Genomic DNA, 12,060 nt, shown 5'->3' on the forward strand with positions numbered 1-12,060 from the left:
ATCCCAGGGCCATGTGTCTTATCTCCTTGCTGAAAAAAAGAATTCAGTGATATTTTTCCTATTCACTTTTGTAAGAAGAGAAATATGGCTCTGTTCTGCCTGGCTCCCAGGCAGTCACACCTAATGGTTATCTCCCTTGTTCCCTGAACATCCCTGTTATCCTGTTCTTTATTCAAGGTACCCAGATTTCATATTGTTTAAATACACATGCTTTACGAACAATTTGTGCAGTTAACACAATCATCACAGGGTCCTGAGGTGACATACATCCTTAGTTTACGATGATGATGGGATTAAGAGATTAAGGTAAAGACAGATAAGGGAAATCACAAGAGTATTGATTGGGGAAGTGATAAATGTCCTTGTAATCTTTACAATTTACGTTCAGAGATTGCAGTAAAGACAGGCATAAAGAAATTATAAAAGTATTTATTTGGAGAACTAATAAATGTCCATGAAATCTCCACAATTTATGTTCTTCTACCATGGCTTCAGCCGGTCCCTCCGTTCAGGGTCCCTGACTTACCGCAACATTATGGACCATGGATTTGTAAAATATCATAAAATAAAATAATAAAAACAATTCCTTATACTTGTCTTATAGTATATATTTTTAAGGGTTGTGTGTTTGTGTCATTTGTGGTATGAGATTAATTTGGGACGACCTAGAAGAGTTTAATTTCAAGACTCTTTTAAGGGGGACAGAGTTAGTTTGAAAAATAGAGCTTGAGGCATTTTAGACTGGTAGCACAACATGTATACAAATCAAAAAAGGTGAAAAGACAAGTTATATGTGGAGGGCAGTGAGCATATTCTTGACACATTACAATTCTTAGTGCAATAACTTTGTATTAACAAAATTACTTTTATTTACTTTTAAGTCTAATTAAATTGAATTGAATGCCTTGTCTAAAAATTCAGTATAAGCTATTGATGGGGAGCTCCCTTTCCAATTGTTAATCATACAAAGGTCTTGGCATCTTGTTTTCAACAAAATATTCCAGAAGGTTCTTTCATATTCAGTCCATATTGGTGGCCAGTGAGCAATACATTTTCTAAGGTTGTATGGACATCACATTCTGCTGACTTTCTGATGGGTTACATAAAAATTTCTAGGCCTAGAAATACCAGTGCTTAGAGACCTGTCTATCCATAGGCACCCTGAAGTCACCACCACTGAGACCTGTCAACCTTTACGGGAACTGGCATGGAGCAGAGTCCACATCAAGCTGGAAGTGTATGTCCTTTTCTCAAAGTCACTTGGCTTTCGATTTTCCCTTCTACACATCTAACATAAAAGTTGCATAGTTTTCAGGCTTTTACCAAAAACACTAGAATTTTTTTTTTAAATAAATTCTACCTCCTGCCCTCCAATGCACATAAAACAAGGAAGGTAATGACCTAGCCATCTGTTTATTGTCAGTAGGAGTAAGGGACATGCAGGGAAAAGAGATATTATTTAATATTTTAATGATTTATCTTCTCTTTTGCTGCCCTGATCAGTTACATTTTTAGGATCTTCTTTAAGGTTCTTGTGGTACACTCTAACAGGTTTTTCCCTGGCTTTAGCATTTTGATAAAATCATTCCAACACAAGGGACATAGTAAGAACAAAGGAGTCCCTGAGATGGCTAGCGTCATAGGTGATTTCCAACAGGACTTCAAACCCTGAAAATTATATATAAATATATGTGTGTTTAAATTTTTTCTGGAGGTAGGGCTACAACTTTAAAATTTTCTTACAGGAAGTTTTTACTTCCAGAAATTTCACATTGGACCACTAATTTACAGCTAGTCCAAATGAGCATATCTGTTAATATAAGTAAAAACGCTCATGTAAGGGCAGCATTTTTTTTTAAAGTAAATCTTACGGAGTTGTTCTTTTTATCTTTTTATCTCTCATAATAGGACTGAATCAACTGCCCTGTAACTGGTTCTTCCTGCTTCCCTGTGCTCTGTTTATCCATTAACCTCTGATTTCTTCCTGACAACTGTCCTGTGTTCTATAATTATAGGGTCTTATTATCAACTGGTTGATAAATGAATGTAAAGACCAAGACAGTAAGAAAAGGGACCTGCATCACCACCTACTTGCTGTGTCCTCCCAGGAGATTTTCTTAACCTCTCTGTCCCTTCTTTTTCTCTCATACATAAAGGGGTTAATGGCTAGTGTCTCTCTCACAGGTTGGTTATGAGAATGAATTCAGTTAATATGTGTAAAGCTCTTGTAATAAGACCTGGCACAAAGTAAGCACCATGTATGTGGCACTTATTATTTATATCCTAGGATTATTTGTATTTTAACAATTGACAAATAAAAATGTAATTATTTTTAAAGCTCCCAAATTATTAACCAGGAAGTGGAGTTAATGTTTAGGACGTCAGGTCTTGTTCAGTGTCCTCAAATCTCATCATCTGCTTTTATATGTTTTCTGTGAGACCATCTAGAACAGGAGCAATATCTTAGCCTTTCTGTCTTTATGAATTATGTGGTGCAAGTAAGTTGAGAGTGCATAGCGGTATGGTGAGTGAACTATAGCATTACAATGAAGAGATGTCTAACTCAGCTCAAGTTATTCATATTCTTTAGGTTTCAACTTCAATATCAATACTTTGAAAAGGCTTTCTTTGGCCTCAATGTTTCGCTAGTTGTCCCCTTAGAAAAGTCCTAGAACATAAATATTTAATATCTGATTTTCCCATAGAGAATAAACTTCATGGTCAGAGTGGAGGGAGCCATCTCTGTCATGTCCAGTCTAGCATCCAGCAGAGTGGTCTTTATACGGCACGTGTTCTGTCACTACTTGTTAAACAATAGATAATACCTACATGTTGCAGTGAGTGACTGCTTCAGCTTTGTTACAACCTACTTCATAAGGTTGCTGAAAGAATTCATTTGAATTATGTGTGTAAAGTGTCTATTACGGTAGCTGGAACAGGGAATTCTTGATCTATGAGAGCTGTTTATGACTTTTCGTTTTGGAGAATCTGTTTTCTTTAGATTGAGTTCTGAAAATTTCCTTCTTCCCATTTCTGTTTGTTCTCATTTCCAAACCTGCAAACTTTGTATCTCCTTTCTGAAATTATGCATTAAAGTAGTCTGATCGGTTTTGCCCTCAAAATCTTCTGACATCAGAGATTGAGACCATCCTGGCTAACATGGTGAAACTCCGTCTCTACTAAAAATACAAAAAAATTAGCTGGGTGTGGTGGCGAGCGCCTGTAGTCCCAGCTACTCAGGAGGCTGAGAAAGGAGAATGGCATGAACCTGGGAGGCAGAGCTTGCAGTGAGCTGAGATCGCGCCACTGCACTCCAGCCTGGGCGACAGAGCAAGACTCCATCTCAAAAAAAAAAAAAAAAAAAAAAAAAAAGAAAAGAAAAGAAAAGAGAAGAAAAGAAAATCTTCTGACATCTGAAAGAGAAACATGTATGATAGTTGGCCTTTGTCCTCAACCAAATGAAGAGGAATAATCAGAACAATCATTGGGAAATGACTTTTATCAAAGTCTGAGTAATTAGTTATCCTCTAGGGTGCGCCATGTCAGGATTTTCATAAACGTGTCAAAGACAACAGGAAAGAGAATTATGAAAACTTCAGCCATTTGATAACAGAGGACAAAGGAGATGACACTTGCCAGGCTACTTCAATAAACCTGCTGGATAATTGCACAACAAGTAGAGAAAATACTCACTTTTTTAAACTTATCTTAAATTTATTCCTTTTATTTCCTTTCTTTACTGAAGGAAATGAATAAATATGAATATAAGTAATAATGGCTGGGCGCAGTGGCTTACGCCTATAATCCCAGCAGTTTGGGAGGCCAAGACAGGTGGATCACCTGAGGTCAGGAGACCAGCCTGGCCAATGTGGTGAAACCCCGTCTCTATTAAAAATGCAAAAATTAGCTGGGCATGGTGGTGGGCGCCTGTAATCCCAGCTACTCAGGAGACTGAGGTAGGAGAATTGCTTGAACTCAGGAGACGGAGGTTGCAGTGAGCCAAGATCACAGGCCTGCAGTCCAGCCTGGGTGACAGAGCAAGACTCCGTCAAAAAAAAAAAAAGAAAGAAAGAGGAAAGAAGAAAAAAAGAAATCAAGAAAGGAAGGAAGGAAGAAAGGAAGAGAGAGAGAGAGTGAAAGAAAGAATTGGAAGGAAAGCTTTTCAAGACTTTTCATCGATTTCTCATTTCTATGTTGCCCAGAATGTCTTTTCTCATTTTCTCCTATTATTTTTGTGGCAATTATCTGTGTATCCCATATTAAATCTCTAATTCACTTTATGATTGCAGGTGCTTTTCTTCTCTGCCTGATAATTTTCACAGGGGCCAAAAGATTGGCATCCAGGACATTAATGGTCCTCATTATAAAACTCATCTTTACTTCCTCTCCACAGGACATCAAATAGGACTATTTCAGAATAACACTTATGGACAAGCATTCACTGATCACTATAGTTGGAAACCTAATTTTTTCCCTCATTTGTTTCGGCTTCAATATCATTAATTTATATTTCACATCCATAAGTGCTTATAACTGTCAATAAACTGCCAAAAAATGAAAAGTGCCCTAGGTGCTCTGAGAGCTGGAAATTCAGAGGTGAAACAGATTATGACGTGAAAAACCAGGTTCTCATTAAAAGAGTTTCTTTAAAGCATTTCTAGTGAATGCCATCTGGCCTGGTGATATTTTTGATTTAATTTGCCCAATAGCTGAAGAACAGTCTGTGAATTTAGCACTATTGGATTGCTATCTCTGACCTCAAGTTCAAAAGACATTTTGGCAACAGGATATTCCATGTTATTACCTTCAGTGCCCACAAAGGTAAAAATTTCATTTGGTCCCTCTGATTTCAATCTTGTTTTTAATCTCTGTGGAATGCTTTAAAAATGTGTGTGTGTGTGCGCATCTGTGTGTCTGTGTGTATCTGTGTGTGTGTGTGCGCATGTACTTTTTATCTTTTTCCTTTTTTTGGTAATAGCCATCCTAAATATTAAATATCCAAAAAGCTATGAGGTGATAGCTCTGTGATTTTTTTTCTTCTTTTTTTTCTTCTTAAAGTTCCTGGATACATGTGCAGAATGTGCAGGCTTGTTATGTAGGTAAATGTGTGCTATGGTAGTTTGCTGCATCTATCAACCTGTCTTAAGTTCTGCATTCATTAGCTATTTGTCTTAATGCTCTCCCTCCCCTAGCACCCCCCCACTCACCACAACAGGTGTTGTTTCCCTCCCTGTGTCCATGTGTTTCATTGTTCACCTCCCACTTATTAGTGAGAACTCTTTGTAGTTTTGATTCGCATTTCACTGATGATTAGTGACGTTGAGCACCTTTTTACATGCCTGTTAGCCATTTGTATGTCTTCTTTGGAGAACTATCTATTCTATTCAAGTCCTTTGCCTATTTTTAATCAGTTTATTAGCTTTTTGCTATTTTTGTTTTTTTGTATTCTTTTTTTGCTATTGAATTGTAGACATTTCTTTAAGAAATGTTATTTTTTGATATTTAATATTTTGGATATTAACCCATTGTCAGATACATGGTTTGCAAATATTATCTCTTATTTCATAATTTACCTTTTCATTCTGTTGATTGTTTCATTTTTGTACAGAAAGTTTTCAGTTTCATGTACTTCCACTTGCCAGTTGAAAAGAGTATGGTAGCTCCTTAAAAAATTAAGAACTACTATGTGATAAAAATCAGTCACAGATGGACAAATATTACATTATTCCAGTTATATGAGTAATCTAAAATAGTCCAGCTTACAGAAGCAGAGATAGAATGACGGGTGACAGGGGCTGGGGAAAAGGGAGAATGTGGAGTTACTGTTTAATTAAGGCCATTTGTGCTGCTATACACATTTGCGTACAGTTACGTGAATATAACTTTTTATTTTTATTTATCAAGTGTGAACACGTAAGAGTGAGAGTGAGATTGTTAGGCCACATGGCAAGTGGAGATTTAACTTTATAAGAAACTGCCGGCCAGGCACAGTGGCTCACGCCTGTAATCCCAGCACTTTGGGAGGCCGAGGCAGGCAGATCACGAGGTCAGGAGATCAAGACCATCCTGGCTAACATGGTGAAACCCTGTCTCTACTAAAAATACAAAAAGTTAGCCAGGTGCGGTGGCGGGCACCTGTAGTTCCAGCTGCTGGGGAGGCTGAGGCAGGAGAATGGTGTGAACCCGGGAGGTGGAGCTTGCAGTGAGCCGAGATCGCACCACTGCACTCCAGCCTGGGAGACAGAGTGAGACTCTGTCTCAAAAAAAAAAAAAAAAAAAAAAAAAGAAAAAAAGAAAAGAAAAGAAAAGAAAAGAAAAAGAAAATAAAAAAAGAAGCTGCCAAACTGGTTTCCAGAATGGCTCACTCATTTTTCATTCCCAGCCGTAATACAGGAGAGTTCTAGTTACTCCTCTTCATTGATAGCACTTGATACTGCAAGTATATTTTATTTCAGCAATTTCACAAAGCTTGATGGCTCTATCTCATGGCAGTTTTAACTTCCATTCCCCTTTGTACAAATTTCAGTGATTTCTCTGGGTACTTTAATTTACACAATTAACTTTATTGATGTTTTCTCCACTTGAAGTAGAACCTTACCACCATGTAAATCCACTTACCCATCCTCCATCATGTTGTAGGTGTCTTACACATTACATCCACACACATTGAAAACCTCATCAGACATTGTTATGATTTTTGCTTCCAACTTTCCAAATATATTTTATAAAACAAAATAAGAGAGTATTCTATTATATTCTGATTTCACCATTTCTGTTGTTGTTCTTCTGTTTCCAATATTCCAAGTTTTCTTTTGGTGTCATTTCTCTTACATCTTAAAAACTTCTTTACAATTCTATTATAATAAATCTGCTATCAACAAATCCTTTTAGTTTTCCTTAATCTGAAAATCAGGAATTTCATTCCTGAAGGATATTTCTGCTGGATATAGAAGTCTGCATTATACTTATTTTCATCCAATATTTTGGAAATTTTGTTACACATTTTTCTGGCCCCATAATTTTTGATAAGACATCCACAGTCATTTGATTCATCTTTGCACTGTAAGTATGCACCATTTTTCCCTGGTTACTCTTCAGATTTTTCTTTAGTTTTAAGCAATCTAATTATGATATCATTGATATGGATTCCTTTGGATTTATCTGTTTTGCAATTCGCTGGGCTTCTTTAATCTGTAGGTAAATGTCTTTTGCCAAATTCTGGAAGTTTTCAACCCTTATATTTTTCAAAATATTTTTTTGCACTACATTTTTTTTTCTGGGCACAGATGGCATGGAGATTAGACATTTTGGTATTTGTCCTCATGTCCTTTATCCTGTATTTAACTTTTTTTCATCTTTTTATTTTCCATTATTTATATTGGATAACTTCTACTTATCTGTCTTCAAATTCAGTGACTTCTCTACCTTCCTCAGTCTTCTATCAAGCCCATCCAGTAAGAGTAGTCTTTGCTTGTTTGTTTCCGGTTATAATATTTTTCAGTTCTGAACTTTCCATGTGGCTCTCCCTTAGATAAAGGACGATTTCTCTGTGTCATCTCAATGTTGATGTTTAATGGTTCTTTTCTTATGCAAGTTGAAATTTCCTTTGTTCTTCAGAAGCCAAGTAATTTTTGGATTGTATCATAACCATTTTGAATGTTTTGTTATAAGATTCTGTGTTTCACGTTTTCTCTATAGAGATTACTAATTATATTTTTAAGAAGGAAATCATCCTGTCCGGGTGCAGGCTGCAAGTCCTGATCCACCTTCTGTGGGTTATGATTCCAATGTCAGTTCAGCTTTCAAAGCCTTTGAAGGGCTGTTGGGATCTATGCCACGTGTGCATCACCCAGTGGTCAATGTAGGACTCAAATGGTGGTCTATCCCGTAGTTCAGTTATCAAAGCCTATGTATGCTGTTTAGGGTCCTATTCATTTATGCTCAGTTTTGAGATAAGCCCAAGACTTTATAAGGGATTTTATGAGGTCACATTCTCCTTTTTCTCTGTGATCACCTCAGTACTCCCTTTAAAATACAATAAGCTACAGTTTTATATATTCTGCTGTGCTGTGTAATTTCTTGGACTACACCTGTGTTTGAGGTTAAGAGGCAGGAGGACAGAGAGACAGAAAAGTAACAAGAGTTCCCCTTCCACTTGGGGCTATGGCTCCTTTAATAGGAAAGTCCTCTCTTTCAGTTTTAGGCTTCTGGCATAGAATTGTTTGGGAGCTTACATATAAGAAAACACAGGAAAAAGAAGAAAAAAATGGAATAATTTCTCCATTTTATCTGCATGTAAAAAGACCGTTCTTATTCTTGAGTCAGGACTAGAAGGGTTTTCTTGAAGTTCTCTCTGTCTGCTCTGATGCCACTGAAGAATTTCAGGCTGAATTGAGTTCAGTCGGTGGGTAATGGAGGAAAATCATGGTAAACTTACCACCCATCTGGTGAGCTCTTCTTACCTATCCATCTGCTATTATTTTTAATGGACAATTTTTTTTAGAACAGTTCTACATTTACAGAAAAACTGTTCAGAGAGTACAGGGAGTTTCTATATCCTCCTTTTATCTCACATGCAGTTTATTATATTATTAACTTTTTACATTAGTATGGTACATTGGTGACAGTTAATGAACTTATATCACTATATTAACTAAAGTCCATAGTTTATTCAGGCTTTCTTAGGTTTTGCCAAATATTCTTTCTCTGTCCCAGGATTTCCATAATGTTCTCTTTGGGAAGGAAGCCATTATATGTAGCCCACACTTAAGGAGTGAGGAGTTATGCTCTCATTCTTTATGGTGGAGTATCTACCTAATGTATTTGGGATTCTTCTGCACAGATTTGTTGTTTTCCTTTTCCATTTATTCATGTCTTCAATTATTTATTATATATAATGGATTAATAGATATTTATTTTACGTGTGGGTTATAATCCAATACTGATTTATTTATTTTTCTGTTAGAATTGTTCCATTTTTGGTCATTGGGAGCTCTCTCAGTTTTCTTCTGTGTCGATTAGATATGCCCCCACATTTTTTAAAGCACTTCCTTACTTTCTGGCATTGGGAGATGCACCAGGCTTGTCTTGCATATTTCCTGCTCCAGTAACAGCATCAGCCAATTCTCCAGGAAGCCTTAGGTTTTTTCCTTGGAAAATGGTATTAGAAATCAATATCTGGGAATTAGGTGTTCATTTCACTACAGGGGAGTCAATCAGTTTAGGCCTCCTCCACAGAAAGAGAAATCTATGTGTATATATGAATATATATACACACATGTATCTATACATAACTTATCTATAGTCACTTATATCTATATTAAGGTAAACATGAGTTGTTACTGATGTCTCCAGCTGTAGCACATTAGCACACATCATTCTAGCATTCTCCCTTTGGTTATTTGCAGATTACCACCCCCACATTGAGAAACCCACTCCCACAATATGCCACCAATTTATTATTATTGGATTCCACTGATTATCTGGAAGCTTATTGGTAACAAATTCTCATGCTTCAAACAGTCCCATTTGTTCTGAATCAAATTGAGGCTTTCATTCAAATGAAAGTTTTTTTTTTTTTTTTTTTTTTTTTTTTTTTTTTTCCCCTTCCCCCATCCCAGGCTTGGAAACTTGCATCAGGAGATGAATGGATGTTCTAGCTTTATCCTTTAATCTCTTAAAATCTTCCTTTCCTACTTCTTTTCCTTCCTTTCATTGGAAACCTGCATCAGGAAATGAATGTATGTTTATCTTTTAATCTCTTAAAATCTCCCTTTCCTACTGGCAGTACTCTTCCTCCAGGATCCTCCACAGTTGGGCATGGAAAGGGAAATGATTTCCCCTGAGTAGGGGCTTTGTGATGCAATGTTAGCAACTTTGGCACAGGAAATACCCACATATGGGCCCTTTCTGAGATGCGGTACTTCTGTGATATGGAGCGACTCCTCTAGATGGGGAATTCCACTGAAACATTCTCTGTTTAGTACTCCCCATCAACTAGTCCTCTGGAAATACACTTCAAGCGTACTCTACCTGTTGAGGTTGCATGTCCCCTTTTTGACATGACCTTTCCTGGATGGCCCATGGTTAGTTACATTTTATCTACTCTAGTTTGTGCATATACTATCCTTCCCTGTGTTTATTGTATAAATGTCTTCCTCATTTATCTCTTTTTCCTAATTTGGCTCTCATAGGCAGCTTCAGCTGGATGATACCTTTTAAAGGTTTTTTTTTTTTTTTTTTTTTTTTGGAAAGAATTAAGCATAAGTCTATGTGTTCTCCAATATTTTGTCTTGAATCTCTCACATTACTTGGCTTGGAGGGAGGTAAGTAATCTCTCACATTACTAATGTTCTCTCACATTACTAAACTAGCTCTAATAACACATTTTAATGTATCTCCAGATATATACTAGGCAAACACATACAATGTTGTTGGACAGTGTGTCTGCCCTTTTTTTAGTATTACTTTCCTTTTTGCTGAGTTGGGCATTGATGAAGGTCATCTTCGCCTCTATTACTTTAGAGCTCAACCAAGGGTTAATCCATAATGGTAAGTCTCTCCTGTATTTTCTTATAGTGTTGCTTTGTCTCCTCTGTCTTCCTTCAGAGTCAAATATAATTTCCAAGCAGATGGTCCTGTCTCACAAATTAACCCACTCAGGACTTGCCACCTATATGATATCACTATAAAGGAACAAATGAGCCAACAACAAAGGGAAAATTAAAGTTCTTTACTGTTTCCACCAAGGGTCCACCCACCCCAATCCCAGGGTTGCCATCAATTGAGGAAGGAGGATTACAAATCCTGTAGATAACTGTACAAATGACATATTGCTATAGCAGATTGTGCTATGGTGGAGGCAGGTGTCCCAGGAGAAAGCAGAAGTGCAGTCTCTAAAGGCCTAGGCACAGAAATGGCATAACACCACTTCTGCCACATTTTCTTGACCATAGTAAGTTGTAAAGCCTGCCAAGATTCAATATTTCAAGTACAGGGAAATGGACTCTGTTCTCATTGGGCCCTGCATTATGTTATGTTACATATACCATGTGCTATGGTATATGTAAATGTCCCATGTCTCCCTTTCAGCTGTGTCCCAGGACATCTAGGACCAGCAGCTATTCTACGACAAGCCAAGGACACTTGGAAAACAGTCTATGTTTCTACACTTGGCTGAAATATGAAGAGTGAATTGGGGTTAAGACTAATCAAATAATTAATCTGAATTTCTTAAAAGGGGCTCTCGAAATATAAGGGACTCTTGAATTCTGTATTCAACATAAAAGCGTTGAAGAGTAAAGCAAAATTGGTTGTGAGTATTTAAAAATATTTAACCTTTGCTTATTCCAGCCAGTGGATGTAAAAATAAAAGGGTTGGTTTGTTGGGTCTTTTTCAAACCATGTCTGTGTGAAGGGAACAATGATACCATCTCACACCAGTTAGAATGGCAATCATTAAAAAATCAGGAAACAACAGGTGCTGGAGAGGATGTGGAGAAATAGGAACACTTTTACACTCTTGGTGGGATTGTAAACTAGTTCAACCATTATGGAAAACAGTATGGCGATTCTTCAAAGATCTAGAACTAGATGTACCATATGACCCAGCCATCCCACTACTGGGTATATACCCAAAGGATTATAAATTATGCTACTACAAAGACACATGCACACGTATGTTTATTGCGGCACTATTCACAATAGCAAAGACTTGGAATCAACCCAAATGTCCATCAGTGACAGACTGGATTAAGAAAATGTGGCACATATACACCATGGAATACTATGCAGCCATAAAAAAGGATGAGTTTGCGTCCTTTGTAGGGACATGGATGAAGCTGGAAACCATCATTCTTAGCAAACTATCACAAGAAGAGAAAACCAAACACCGCATGTTCTCACTCATAGGTGGGAACTGAACAATGAGCTCACTTGGACTCGGGAAGGGGAACATCACACACTGGGGCCTATCATGGGGAGGGGGGAGGGGGGAGGGATTGCATTGGGGAGGTATACCTGATATAAATGATGAATTGATGGGTGCTGACGAGTTGATGG

The sequence above is a fragment of the Piliocolobus tephrosceles genome, chromosome 8, assembly GCF_002776525.5.
Source record: "Piliocolobus tephrosceles isolate RC106 chromosome 8, ASM277652v3, whole genome shotgun sequence".
Lineage (NCBI taxonomy): Eukaryota > Metazoa > Chordata > Mammalia > Primates > Cercopithecidae > Piliocolobus > Piliocolobus tephrosceles.